This window comes from Elephas maximus, chromosome 1 (assembly GCF_024166365.1).
Source record: "Elephas maximus indicus isolate mEleMax1 chromosome 1, mEleMax1 primary haplotype, whole genome shotgun sequence".
In the NCBI taxonomy this organism is placed as follows: Eukaryota; Metazoa; Chordata; class Mammalia; order Proboscidea; family Elephantidae; genus Elephas; species Elephas maximus.
Window position 1 is genome coordinate 78,663,502 of NC_064819.1, and position 14,714 is coordinate 78,678,215.

Consider the following 14,714-nt stretch of genomic DNA (forward strand, 5'->3'; position numbering starts at 1 on the left):
CAGAGGCAAAATGTCCTCAATGAATCTCCAAAGGAGGTCAAGTAAGAGCAGGGAGCGCGTGGTGGGCAGAGACTTGACCTCCGTCACGCGCCGCACAAATAAGGCGTGCTTACACTACTCGCCCGCCCAGTGTTCTTGTAAGAGGTGCATGACTGGCCGACTGTGGCTTCAAGTGAGGTTTCCAGGCTGACTAGGGGAAGGCTTGGCGGACCCCACAGGCAGCCAGGAGGAGCTGGCTAGCGAGGCGGGGAGTGCGGCTTGGTGGGCTGCGGGTTTCGGGAGGCTCGCAGAGGGAGCGCCTAGCGGGCTCGGCTTTTCGGGGTGCTGGGTCTAGGCGGAGTCTCAAGAGCTCGCGTGACGGTGCGCGGCGACGCCGCTCTGCGGCCGAATAGTAGGCATCTTCCACCCAAGCCGTTGCATCCCGGAGGAGGGCCCGGAGTTCGCTCGCCCTTTATCCTCGAGGCTTCTAGAAAGAGCATCCCTGGATCCCCGGGAAATGCGGCCTCAGGTGGCGCAGGAAGATCATACATACACACGTTTCCGGAAAAGACATAAACCACTTGATCACAATGTGTTTAGTTCGTTACTCCAGGCGTCGCGGGGGTGGGTCTCTCGCAGCCCCGCGCTCACTGGCTCGGTCGACAAGCGGGAGCTGGGCGCCGGGCTCTGGGCGCTCCTAACTCTGTAGAGAGCACACGGAGAAACCCGGGAAAGCATGCTCCAGTGGCGCAATCGGTTAGCGCGCGGTACTTATACAGCAGTATATGTGCGGGTGATGCCGAGGTTGTGAGTTCGAGCCTCACCTGGAGCATGTTTTCTTCCCTTTATGATTTTAGATCCATTTCCTTCTAACAGGAAAGGAAAATACATGCATATTTTTCCCTCCTTAAAGAGAAACCTAAAACGAGCTTACTATATTTCTTTATGGTGAGACCGCGGAGATTCCGATTAAGGAGGATAATATTTGGACAATTTCAAACACGGAAAGAAAATCACAAACTCGAATGAGGCAAATTGAATTCACCCCAGCAAATTCATTTCTCTTCAATCACGAGACTTAACAGAGAGGTTGTACAGCATTAAAGAAGCCTCTCCCGTCCTTTCCCCCGCCTTTCTTTAAGCTATTCCTCAGCTATTTGTGGACTGAGCAAGAAAGCAGGAAAACTGGGCCTTTTGCTCTGCTATTTCAGGCAGCTGTTCCCAGGACTCGCGGATGTGCATAATAAACTGCACACGGACATCTCGGCCTTGGTGTCCACAAGGTTTGCAGTAATGGGCTTGCTGAACTCCACTAACCTAAATGTGCTCTGATTGGAACTGCACCGCTTTCTTTACAAAGACCCAAGTGGAAAACAGGAAATGCTGATCGCCCACACCAGTGAAATATCAGGTGTAAGCTGGAGAGTTTTTTTTTTTTTTTTTTAAGCTGGAGAGTAAGCGTTTCTCCCAATTTCAACAGAAAATAAACAAACGGTGTTGTTTGAAGAACTACATTCGTCCTGAAGCTTGTGTTTGAAATAAATGATTCAAGGTTGCCATCCTTTTAGTCAGAGCCTCTGCTGGATATTATTGTCTTGCAGGGCCCTCCTTCTCTTCTGAGCCATTTATCCTCCTCCTGCCCCTTAAATATGGATGTTCGTCCACAGTTCTGTCTTCAGCTTTCCTCTCACCTAATGATATATGCACGGTACTTATGTCACATTCATTCTCTTGATTTCAGCAACGCTGTAAATACAGGTAACTGTAAAAGCTCTCTGCCACGCAGAGCTCTCTCCCACGCAGCGCTGTCATTTCAATCCAGAGCCATGCATCCTGCTGACCACTGGACATTGCTGACTGGAAATTCCCACAGGTCTGCAACGTCAACTCATTATCACTTCATATCCACTCTCCCTTTTGTACTCTTTATCTCAATAAAGCCATTCAACAAATATAGAACGTCTGTTTTTTGCCAGTTTCATTCTAGATGCTGAACTTACAGTGGCAAAAAAAAAAAAAAAGCCCCTCCTCTCTGGAGCTTCAGTTCTAATAAAAAAAAGTTCTAATGGTGAGAGAGAAATAGTATACTATATATATATATATATATATATATATATATATATAATTATACAAGCTGGTGATAAATTATAGAGAGAAAAATAAAAATAAAGGGCATAGGGGATAATAACAGGATATGTGTTGGAGGTACTATAAGTCTCCCTAAGCAAGTGGCATTTAAGCAGAGGCCTAAGGAAGTGAGGGAGGGAAAAAAAAAATAGGTGTATTTGGCGAAAGACAGTCCAGGCAGAGGGAAAAGCAAATGCAAAGGGCTGGAGGTGAGTATGACCCCAGAACAAAGTTAGGGAAGAATAAGGAAAAGAGGTCAGAGATGGGACTTGCCAATGTGGGTTAAAAAAGTAGCAGTAGTCATGATTTCTCAAGCTCTTTTCTCCACCTAGAATGCTCTTCTTCATCTTGTCTACATGGCAGATTCCACCTCATTCTTTACGACCTAGAAAAGAAAAAATTCTGACAATTCCTTCCTTACTAATAGATATTTAAAAACTGGTTGCTTTCAAGTCAGTTCCGACTCAGGTAAACTCATGTGTGCCAGAGTAGAACTGTGTTGCATAGGGTTTTCAATGGCTGATTTTTTGGAAGTAGATGGCCAGGCCTTACTTCCAAGATGCCTCTGGGTGAACTCAACTGTCAACCCATCGGTTAGCAGTCCATCATGTCAACTGTTTGCATCATCCATGGACAATATATATTTAGTATTTATGCTATGAATTGGAATTGGCTAGATGGCAACAGATATGGTTTTGGTTTTTAAATTCACATCTATTTCATTGTAAAAATATCTATATATTTGTATACATATCTGTCTTTCCTACTAGTTTGCTTATTGAGGGCAGTTATAATATGACTTGGTGTTTTTTTTTTTTTAATTTAAACTAACTAGTCCAATAAATGCTCTAAATGCAACAAACTAACTACCTTCACCAAATGCTCAAAACTATCTATAATGTCAAAACAGTGGATTAAAGCGAGAACTTTGGGGAAGAGAATAGAAAAAGAAGGAGGGAAAAGTAAGGTCAGGAAAGGATGTGGTTTGGATGAGAAGGATGAGGAAGAAACGAATGTGTTTTTTATTGATTATTCCAGATGAAAATATAGGATATTTTAAACACTAAAACTCCAGGTTTTCCTGAAGTTGGCATATGCTCCTGCCAAATGAAAGATTTATATATATGCTTGGCTGACAACTTGAAACTGAAATGGGCTTGTTTTAAGTCCAACAGAGTGTAATAGCTACTGCGAGAAACTGCATTATCACCAAAAAGGGCCAAGTATTCTACTTTTAAAATTTGCCTCTTCATCTGAGAATGAGTCCAATAACTTTTTAGAGTATTTATGTCTAATAGATATTTATTATTTATTAATTTATTAGATATTAATATTTATTATTATTGGAAAAAGAAACCTTTCTTACCATCTTGACCTTTTGGGTCTAACTTTACATCCTCCTCGTTCCCATCTCCATTTCTATTTCTGGTGCAAACTGAAAAGATCTGTATCCTTGTAAGGCCTCCAAGCAGCTTTACCTACAGCACAAATATGGCCTACTTTCCTCTCTTTTATCAAGCTCAAATGATTTTTCATATGAAAATCTTTTTCATTAAAAATTTGTCACAAATGATACGTTCATATGATTCAAAAATATTTTTATGTATAAAGTTCCCTCCTATTCCTATCTCCTGATCACCCAGATACCCTCATCACAGGCTGTTGATTTCTTTTATTAGTTTCTTGGAAAAACAGAACTAAATACATTCAGTTCTTCACCACATACCATTCTAGGTGAGTGTCTGGGGAGAAACCCTTCCCTTCTGCACATGGTTTTTTTGAGTTTCTGTTTTGTCAGATTTGGAATCTGGAGTTTAACTGGGTTGTGGCTCTGGCATAGAAAAGGATTTCTTAGCATTTTATGAGATCTGAAAAGAGAATCAGATAGAGGATTTACTACCATATGTGATAGAAGCCCTGGTGGTACAGTGTGTTAAGTGCAGGGCTATGAACTGAAAGGTCAGCTTTGGAACCCACCAGCCACTCCGCAGGAGAAAGATGTGGCAGTCTGCTCCCATAAAGATTTACAGCTTTGGAAACCCTATGGAGCAGTTCTGCTCTGTCCTATAGAGTCGCTTTGAGTCGGAATTGACTCAATGAGCCAACCGGTTTGGTTCTGGTTTGATCTCTGTGATGATTTACAGGTAGTTGATCACATGGTTGTTGCTAGTGTTAAAAAAAAAAAAAAAGCTGCTGTCTATTCAGACCCTGAATCATGGTGACTCCTACACAATGGAATGAAATAGTGCTTGGTCCTGCTCCATCTTCATAATCGTTTGGGAATTGGATCATTGTGATCCATAGGGTTTTCACTGGCTGATTTCTGAAGTAGATCATCAGGCCTTTCTTCTGATCATACAGCAGAGTTATATAAACCCTATGGAGTTGCCCCTGAAGTCTTCTTAAAACCAAACAATAAAAAAAAAAAAATAGTTTAGCTTAATTAGTAATGAATGTCTGCCTTGAGCATCATGTTCTTTTAAGAACTATCTATATGAGATCAAATTGACAGCAACTAGGAAGATGAGATGGAAAACTTAGGAGGCAGTGAGTTTATGTTAATGCAGGAGGAACAACTCAGAAAGGGAGGATGAGAATGGTAGCACAACTTGAAGAATGTAATCAATGTTACTGAATTGTACATGTAGAAATTGATGAATTGGTGTATGTTTTGCTGTGTATATTCTCTACAACAACAACAATAAAATAAAATCAGTTATTACAAATATATATATATATATATATTGCCACTGTTTGAGTCATGCAGAAGTCAGCCAAACAGCATAAACTCTGAGGTCCCAACTATAATGTAGCCATGGTTTGGAACAAGGGGTCCTCAAAGCTGAAATACATGGTGTAAGAAGTTATGACTTGCTGCCCAACATAGGGCTTTGGATACACTGAAAATGTTGAAGGCTCATTTTGTTATGCTTCATGCAGCCATCAAGTTGCTCAAAATGGACGGTAAATGCACCTTGCTAACTGGTATGGAGCTGCTCTCGCCCCACTATATTTCCCTCCTCCTGTACATAACCTCAGTTGCTTTTAGGAGAAAGATGAATAGGAATGAAGCTAAGATCTCCCTGTGCCAAAGAGGGGCCAAAGATCATGTACACATCCCTCCAAGTGTGATAGGGAATTTCAAGGAAGCAAGGGATTCAGACTTTTATGGTTCTGTTGGATACTGGTGCCCAAGTCGCCATCCTACTTGATCCTATAGGAAGAAGATTCAGCTAATGGGGTTTGGGTTGGGTTCACAGAGGGGTTCAGTTAACAGGTGCTTGTTGGTAGGACGCTTTAAGTTGATTCGACTTACTATTTTTGTAGAAATAAGTACATTAATAGCAAGGCTGTTAAACAAAAGGGGCAAAAAACTTTATGGTTTTGAAAATTGCCATTCTCTCTCAGTGGCAAACGATTCTTAAACTGAGAAATAGATTCTGAGCAAAGATCAAATCCAGAGAACTACCAAGAGATCATGCCAAAGATGAAGCTGAGGGAGTGGCTTTAAATTTTTTGTTAAGACCTTAGAAAGATCCAAGGTGATGCCTCAGAGTTCTATTTGATCAAACCAAAGGTTCTCTAAAAAGATTAAAAATGTGCCTCACAGATCCTCTCAATCAAACAATAGGTCCTCTAGAGATTTTAAGGGCATTTCCTTCAGTGTCTCAGCGGAAACCTAAGCTAAAAGAAGGACTTATGCCTTATGCGACAGCTTTGCAGGTGCGGCTTTTGTCTAATGGTGTGGACTCCAATAAGATTTCCAGAAGACCTACAATTTTTTATTATAAAAATATATAACACACAACATTTGCCAAGGTAATGTTTCACACATGTCCAATTTAGTGACATAAATTATGTTGTGCAAACATTACCATTAACAGAAACTCAATATTGCCTAAACAATGACTCCCCTTCTCCTTTCCCCCTTCCCTCCTGCCCTTGGTAACCAGTAATAAATTTGAAGACGCACAACTTTTTTTTTTTTAATAATGTTTTATTATGTTTTTGGTGAAAGTTTACGCAGCAAGTTAGGTTCCATTTGACAATTTTCACACAAATTGATCAATGATATTAGTTACACTTTTCATATTGTGCCAGCATTCTCTGTAATGGTGTTCTGGTTGTTCCATTTCCAGCACGCTAGCTTCCCTTCTCATCTTTGCTATGGATTGAGTGTTGACCTTTTGGACTCAGACAGATGGTTTTTAAGTAGAGCACCAATCTAACGGATTATATCCTTTATTTTGTGTGATTCTGCTTTTCTGCTAAAAGATGATCTCAGGGGATAGTTTTGGTTCAAGGTTTAAAGAGTGTCTCAGGGCAATAGTCTCAGGGAATCCTCTGTTCTCAGCTGGTAAGAATCTGAGTTTTTGTTCTGCATTTTTCTGTCATTCTAACCGAGATTATCTATTGTGACCCTGTCAGAATGAAGACCTACAACTTTTTTAAAGAGTGGCTTATAAGAACAGAAATTTATTGTCTTAAAGATCTGGAGGCTGGAGTCTGAGATCAGGGTGTTGGCCATGTTGATATCTTCTGAGAGAATCTGTTCTATGCCTCTCTCCTACCGTCTGGTAGCTCCAGGTGTTCCTTGTCTGCAGTGGCAGCATCACACAGCATACTTCCTCTCTCTCCCTGCCTCTGTGTATCTTCTTCTCTTTTATTAGGACACCACTCAGATAGGATTCAGGACCACACTACTCCAATATGACTTCATGTTAATCTAACTGATAACATCTTCAAAGACCTACTTCCAAACAAGGTAACATTCACAAGTACCTGTGTTAGGATTTTAACATATCTTTGGGTGGGGGGCACAATTCAATCCATAACAAAGACTACTCCTACGTACCTCCCATTCTCCCCCTTTTTGAATGGGAATATCCATATGAGATATCTTATGCCAGTTTCATTATCATACTGTGCATGTTTGGGATACAGATAGTTTGCCTCTTTAATTTTATAGGTCGATAGGAACTGCATTCAAGGAGCTATATGTAAGGAACCACATCTGGACCTGATTTTGATGATGAGATTCTGGACTTGGAGCTGATACCACAACGAGATGGAATTTGGGGGCCCTGTAGCGGGTGAGTATATTTTGCATATGCCTACCTACCACCAGTGCAGTCGAGAGAGGGACATAAATCACTGAGGGCAAGAGAATAGGCTGTGGTAGCTAGTCTCCAAGATGTCACCCAATGATCTCTGCCTATTGGTATTCACACCCTTGTTAGTCCTTTCTCTCACTGTGTTGTAAAATGTCTAAAATGTTTGGAAACACTTCCGTAGTGGAGCCAGAAACCCAGCAAAGAAAAATGTTTATAGTTATGAACTATTTAGCAGATTGTAGAAAAGAGCAGTCAAAAATATGAAGTGAAGGACTGATATGAGGAACTAATTGGAAAAGTGGAGGGAGTAAATATTTATTAAGAAGGAGGAAAATGTGAAAGACAGTGATGGCTTTCTGCTTGGACTTTATTGTCAAATGTGCACAGAGTAAAACCTTGCAACTCAAGTGCCAGGTAAGTAAACTCAATAATAATTTCCCCTCTCATTTAGTGTCATTGCCTAACAGAAATGTACACTGAGTTCTTAAAGTAGACAGGAACTGAATCAGAGGATAATTTTTGTATATGTGGCAAAATCCTCTCATTCACTGGGGACGTACACATGAATTTCTATCTCCTGATCAATTAAAAGTTGACTATAACTTCAAATATCTTGAGACGCATTTGTTTTAGTTATGTTATCCATAAGATTATTGACTCAAATCACATAAATGAGTTGCAAGAAATTTGTTTTCTGCCTTCCTTGAGGCAGTTTTTAATATCCCTTACATCTTTTCACTAACTTTCTAGCTGATCTCTTCCTGTTTGCACTGAAACACACCCACAGTGGAGGCATACAGAAATTTCTCTAGTGGTGTGCTGGCTGCTCTCATGATTACTTCTGACCCAAAGATAGAAAATAATGATTGATGTGGGTTGAATGATATAAGCCAATTCAAGCAAAATTTAATCTTGTTAGAGAAAAAAATAGCCACTGACTACTGAGCCTCCAACCCTAATCTCTCAGTCACCCCACTCTGAGCATCCTGAAACTTGAGGGGAATGTTTGGAAGACAGAAAGAGAATCAGATGGATTCAGAGTTGAGTTGATTACGCACTTCAGTTATGGCACGTTATCATTATTCATAAGTGCATGGCCCCTCTCTTATTTATTTTATTTCATTGACTTTTTTTCTTCTACTTTTGATGCCCATTTTTATTCCCCTCCTCCCAAATCTTCTAATGTGCTTGATATAAATTCTTGGATACATAGTGTCTTAGTTTCTGTAATGGATTGAATTGTGTCCCCCCAAAATATGAGTCAACTTAGGCTGTGTGTAATTGTCCTCCATTTTGTGATTTTCCTATGTGTTATAAATCATAATCTCTGCCTGTGGTTAAAAGGATTACTCAGGTTACCTGGGGTGTGGCCTGCACCACCTTTTATCTCTCAAGAGATAAAAGGAAAGGGAATCAAGTAGAGAGTTGGGGACCTCATACCACCAAGAAAGCAGCACCAGGAGCACAGCGCACCCTTTGGGCCCGGGGTCCCTGCAGCTGAGAATCTCCTTGACTGTGGGAAGATTGAGGACAAGGACCTTCCTCCAGAGCCGATAGAGAGAGAAAGCCTTCCCCTGGAGCCGATGTCCTAAATTTGGACTTGTAACCTACTAGACTGTGAGAAAATAAATTTCTCTTTATTAAAGCCATCCACTTGTGGTATTTCTGTTATGGCAGCACTAGATAACTAAGACAGTTTCTTAGTGCTGCTGTTACAGGAATACAACAAGCAGGTGGGTTTAAAGAACGGAAATTTATTTCCTCACAGTTTGGGAGGCTAGACATCTGAATTCAGGGCACAAGCTATAGGGAACGGCTTTCTCTGTCAGTTCTTGGGAAGATCCTTGTCTCTCTGCTTCTCTAGCCCCAGTGTTCCTTGGTGGGCTTTATGTGGCATGGATCTCGCCCCTCTTTGTCTCTGTGTCTATGCTACTCCTTATAATTCAGAAATGATTAGGTTTAGGACACAACCTACACAGTGCTCAAAAGGAAATTTATGTTTCTAAATATGTATATTAGAAGAAAAGCAAACAGATACTTTTACATCAATGTTCATTGCAGCACTAGTCACAACAGCCAAAAGGTGGAAACAACCTAATGGCCATCATCAGATGAAAGGATAAACAAAATATGGTGCATGGGATATTACTCAGCTAGTAAGAGAAATGAAGTCTTGATACCTGTTCTAATATGAATGAAGCTAGAAGATATTATGCTAAGTGAAATAAGTCAATCATAAAATGACAAATATTGTATGACCTCACTTATATAAAGAGACAGGAATAAGTAAAAGTCTAGAAACCGAAGTTTATTAGTGGTTACTGGGGATGGGAGGGAAGTGGAAATGGGGAGAGGTTATTGCTTATGCAGAACTGAGTTTTGGTTTGCAGTGTTGGAAAATCACACTGATTACTGGTAGGGTTGCACAGCCGATTAATGTAGTTGCTGTCAGTAAGTTGTACACCTGTAAAAAATTGAATTGGCAAAAGTTGTGTGATAGATATATTTACAGAAATGACAAACAGGGAGAGAAAGAGAGTAGCTGCTGCTGAGGCTGCTTATATACAACCAAACACCTCATGGGATTTGATTCCTGTGTTTGGTGGTTCAGAGACACCTCAGTTAATTGGCCTAATAATGCGTTTACTGCTACTGTTCTACCTCCTGTTTCCTTACATACTGCCTGGGGCCTTAAAAGCTTGTAAGAGGCCATTCAAGGCATAACAATTGGTCTCTATTCCCCTGGAGCAACAAAGGAAGAAGTAGAGTCTGGAATAGAAGGCGGAAATGGGATGCGTGTCCAATCGCATCCATAAACAACTGCCTCCTTTACTATGAGACTAGCAGAACTGGATGGTGCCTGACTACTATGACTGAACATTTTGATCAGAGATTGTATAGAATAATCCTGATCAAAAGGGGAAAAATGCAAAGCAGAATTTCAAATTCTCATGGACTCCAGACTTTCTAGAGCCATGGAGGCTGGATAACCCCTGAAACTATTGCCCTGAGATAATCTTTAGACCTTAACCCAAAAATATCCCCTGAAGTCTTCTTAAAATCAAACAGTAGTTTAGCTTAACTAGTAAAGAATGTCTACCTTGAACATTACGCTCTTTTAAGATCTATCTATATGAGATCAAATTGACAAAGCAACAGGAAAGGTTAAATAGAAAACTTAGGGGTCAGTGAGTTTATGTTAATGAGGGAGGAACAACTGGGAAAAAGGAGGGTAAGAATGGTTGCACAACTTGAAGGACATAATCAATGTCACTGAATTGTATATGCAGAAATAGTTGAATTGGTACATGTTCTGCAGGGTATAGTCTCAACAACAATAAAAAGTAGAAAGAAAGGAAAGGTTGAAAATCAAATATCTAAGTTTCTATCTCAAGAAGCTAGGTACAAAAGAACAAATTAATTCCAAGTAAGTAAAAACCAAACCAAACCCACTGCTGTTGAGTTGATTCCAACTCATAGCGACTGTATAGGACAGAATAGAACTGCCCCGTAGAGTTTCCAAGGAGCACCTGGTGGATTTGAACTGCTGACCTTTTGGTTAGCAGCTGTAGCACTTAACCACTATGCGAACAGGGTCTCCAAGAAAGTAAAAGGAAGGGCATAATAAAATAAAAGCAAAAATCCATTAAAATGAAAGTAAAAATATGATAAAACGATCTATGAAGCAAAAGAGTTCTTTGAAAAGATTAATAAAATTAATACATTTCTAGCAAAAATGACTTTAAAATGGAGAAAACACCAATTACCAATAGGAATAAAAAAGGTAATAAACCAAAACCCAACTCTCTTGAATTTAGTGGACTCCAACTCATGGAGGCCCCATGTGTTACAGAGTAGAACTGCTCCACAGGATTTTCTTGGCTGTAATCTTTATGGAAACAGATTGCCAGGCCTTTCTTCCATGGTTCTGCTGAACGGGCTCAAGCTATCAACCTGTAGGTTATTAGTCAAATGCAAACTGGTGGCACCATCCAGAGACTTCAAAAAAAAAAAAAAGAAGAAGAAGAAGATAATAAGATGATAGTACTAACAATTTAATGTCAATAAAAATAGCAATTTAGATGAAAAGTGTGAAAAACACAATTTGCTTTAGCTAGCAGAAGATAGAAACTCTGATCAGTCCTATATCGTCAAAGGTATGGAATCCCTAATTTAAAATCTTCTTAAAAAGAAAACTTCAGGTCCATATAGTTTCACTGGGAAATTCTTCCAAACATTAAAGAAATAAATAATACAAATGATATAAAAACTCTTCTAGAGAATGGAAAAAGAGAGAGTGCTTCTAAACTTATTAAATGAAGCCAATATAACACTGATATCAATACCTGACAAGAACATTAAAAAACAGAAAAATTACAGGTCAGTATCCCTCAAGAAAATGGATAAAATATCCTAAATAAAATATTAGCAAATTAACCCAGCAACATATTAAAAGAATATTATGGCCACATGGAACTTATTCCATAAATGCAAGATTGGTTTAACTTGTAAAAATCAGTCAATGCAATTCACCACACTAAGCACTAAAGGAGAAAAATTATTTAATAAAGTTCAACTCCCATTCGTGTTTATAACTCATGCAAACTAGAGATAAAAGGGATCTTCTTTAATAAAAGATATGCAGAAAAAACCTACAGCTAAGCTTATACTCAATAATGAAATATTGAAAGTTTTCTCCTCTGAGATTAGGAACAAGACACGAATGTTCACTCTCACAACTTCTTTTCAGTATTGTGCCAGAGGTTCTAAACGATGGAATAAGACAAGAAAAAGAAGCAAAATCTTCATTAATCACATACGCCATGATTATATATATATATAAATATATATATATAAATCCAAAACTATCTACAAAGTAACAGTGAGCATTTAAAAAGTTAATTTAGGAAATTTTATTGTGTATAAAATGGGTATACAAAAATAAATTGTGTTTTTCTTTACTAACAATAAAAAATCAGAAAATGAAATTTAAAAAGCAATATCATTTAAAAATAGCATAAACAAACATCGAGTACAGAGGAGTAAATCCTATAAAAGAACAGTTCTACACTAAAACTTACCAAATACTGCTTAGAAAAGTTAAAGGAGACCTAAACAAAGGGAGGAATATACCATGATTCTGGCCAGAATGATTTAATGTTTGTTAAAATGCAAATCCTCCCAGACTGGTCTACAAGAGTCCATGCAACCACAATAAAAATACTAGCAGTTCCTTTTTTGTGTGTTTTGTTTTGGGGGGTAAGAAGTTGATTCTAAAATTTATATTGAAATAGTAATTTTCAAAAATGAGAATAGCCAAAGCCATCTGGAATAAGAAAAAACTGGAGACCCTGTATTATCAAATATCATTACTTATTTTAGAATTATAGAATTTAGATAGTGTGGTATTGATGTAAAAATGGACATATAGGCAAATGGGACAAAATAGAGAGCCTGGTGGAGGACCCCCCACAAATATACAGTTCCCTGTTTTATGACAAAACAGAGATTGCAATTCAGTGGAGAAAGTGTTGAGTTTTCAATAAATAGTGCTCGGTCAATTGAGATCATATGGGAAAAAATAAATTAGATTCCTACATCCCATCATACATAAATTCAAGAAGGAATATAGACTTAAATGTGAAAAGTAAACAATAAATTTCTAGAAGAAAACATAAAGGAGAATAGCTTCATGATATTGATGTGAGCGAAGTTATTTTAAATAGGATGCAAAAAGCACTAATTGTAAAAATGATATATTGGACTTAAATTAAAATTACAAACTTCAAAATACAAAATCAGGAATGTTAAAAGCATGCCACAAACTGGGAGAAGATATTTGCAATACATATATCTGGCAAGGGACTTGTATTCACAATATATGATGAGCTAGAAATCAACAAAAAACACTGACAACTCAAGTTTTTAAATGGACAAAGGCATATGAAAAGGTGTCATTAATTCATTTATTTATGATACAAGTTAAAACCACAAAGGGCTGTATCACTACATTCTGGTCAGAATGGCTAAAATTAAAATGGCTGACAATAGCAAATATTGACTAGGCTGTGAAGCAGCCAGAACCTTTATTAATAGTGTAAACTGGCACATCCATTTTGGAAAACTGTTTTGCAACATCGAATAAAGTTAACCACCACCGTCTGTCAGTTTGTCGCACTGTAGTGGCTTGTGTATTGCTATGATGCTGGAAGCTATGCCACCAGGAGTTCAGAAACCAGCAGAGACACTCATGGTGGACAGGTTTCAACGGAGCTTCCCAACAGAGACAGACTAGGAAGAAAAGCCTATCTACTCTCGGAAATTAGGCAGTGAAAACTTTATGGATTACAACAGTATATTGTCCAGGATAGTGCTGGAAGTTGAGTCCCTTAGGTTGGAAGGCACTTAAAACGCACAGTGGCGGCAGCAATGCGCTCAAACATAACCAGTGATCATGAAGATGGCGCAGGACTGAGTTTCGTCCCGTATACGTTTATGACCCTGCAATTCCGTATCTATCTATCTGATAAATGCTTATGTTCACCTTAAAGCCACGTACAAAAAGGTTCAGGGACATGGTTGAATCCAAATGCCCATCAGCATTAGAATGAGAACCCAGACACAAAATAATGCAGGTTTAATTTGTTTCTACGTATATGAAACTTTTTTAAAATGACGGTACTTGTGGTAAATGTAAATGTAAATTTACATTTTGCAAATGGTTCAGAACGGCGGCTAACTTTGGAAGGGTCTCAAAAGAGAGGGAGCATGAGGCAGTTGATGGTGGCTACACGGTGATATAAAACTGTAAAATTCACCAAGCTGTACACCTAAGATTTGTGTACTTTGCTGTATGTAAGTATACTTTAGTAGAATAGAGGAGGAACGGAATAAAGACAACTGAATGAATAAAAGATACTTGAGCACCAAACTAGAAGTTATCTGGGATAATGTACTGAATTCTAGCAAGTTTCCCATTCCAACCAGAAGCTTTGAATCACCACCCCTCTACAAGCTTATCTTTAGGAACAGTGTAGAAATTTTATCTTTTTTTTTTTTTTTTCATTCTTCCTATCATATTCAGGAAACTTTGGTTAGGTTCTCCATTGTCTGAGTTTTATGATTTTCACTTTGTCAGCACAATTATTTTTAAAATAGCCAAAATGTTATATTTTCAGAAAACAAAACAAATGGTTTTCTTCATTTTTTTTTCTGGATGTAACAGCCAAAGAAGTGAATAGGAAGTTGTTAGAAGTTAAGAAATAGCTATTAGACAGGTTTTCACCAGTAGCGGGCCGAAATAGCTCAGTTGGGAGAGCGTTAGACTGAAGATCTAAAGGTCCCTGGTTCGATCCCGGGTTTCGGCAACGGAGAAAAGCATCAGTTTTGCAAACGGTGATATTCTCAATACTAAACCATTTACACTGTGAGATCTTGATCCAAAAACAAATGTTAGTCGTCTACAGATGAGAAGCAACATATCTTTAAAAGGAC

General features: G+C 38.7%; 2 non-coding genes across 2 annotated transcripts; both read left to right on the plus strand.

The window, feature by feature from the left end:
- Positions 1 to 717: 717 nt before the first annotated feature.
- On the plus strand, positions 718 to 811 carry TRNAI-UAU (transfer RNA isoleucine (anticodon UAU)). Its single transcript has 2 exons — positions 718 to 755; positions 776 to 811. It is a non-coding gene; the product is annotated as a tRNA-Ile (tRNA).
- A 13,703-nt stretch (positions 812 to 14,514) lies between these two features.
- On the plus strand, positions 14,515 to 14,587 carry TRNAF-GAA (transfer RNA phenylalanine (anticodon GAA)). Its single transcript has one exon. It is a non-coding gene; the product is annotated as a tRNA-Phe (tRNA).
- Positions 14,588 to 14,714: the final 127 nt, after the last annotated feature.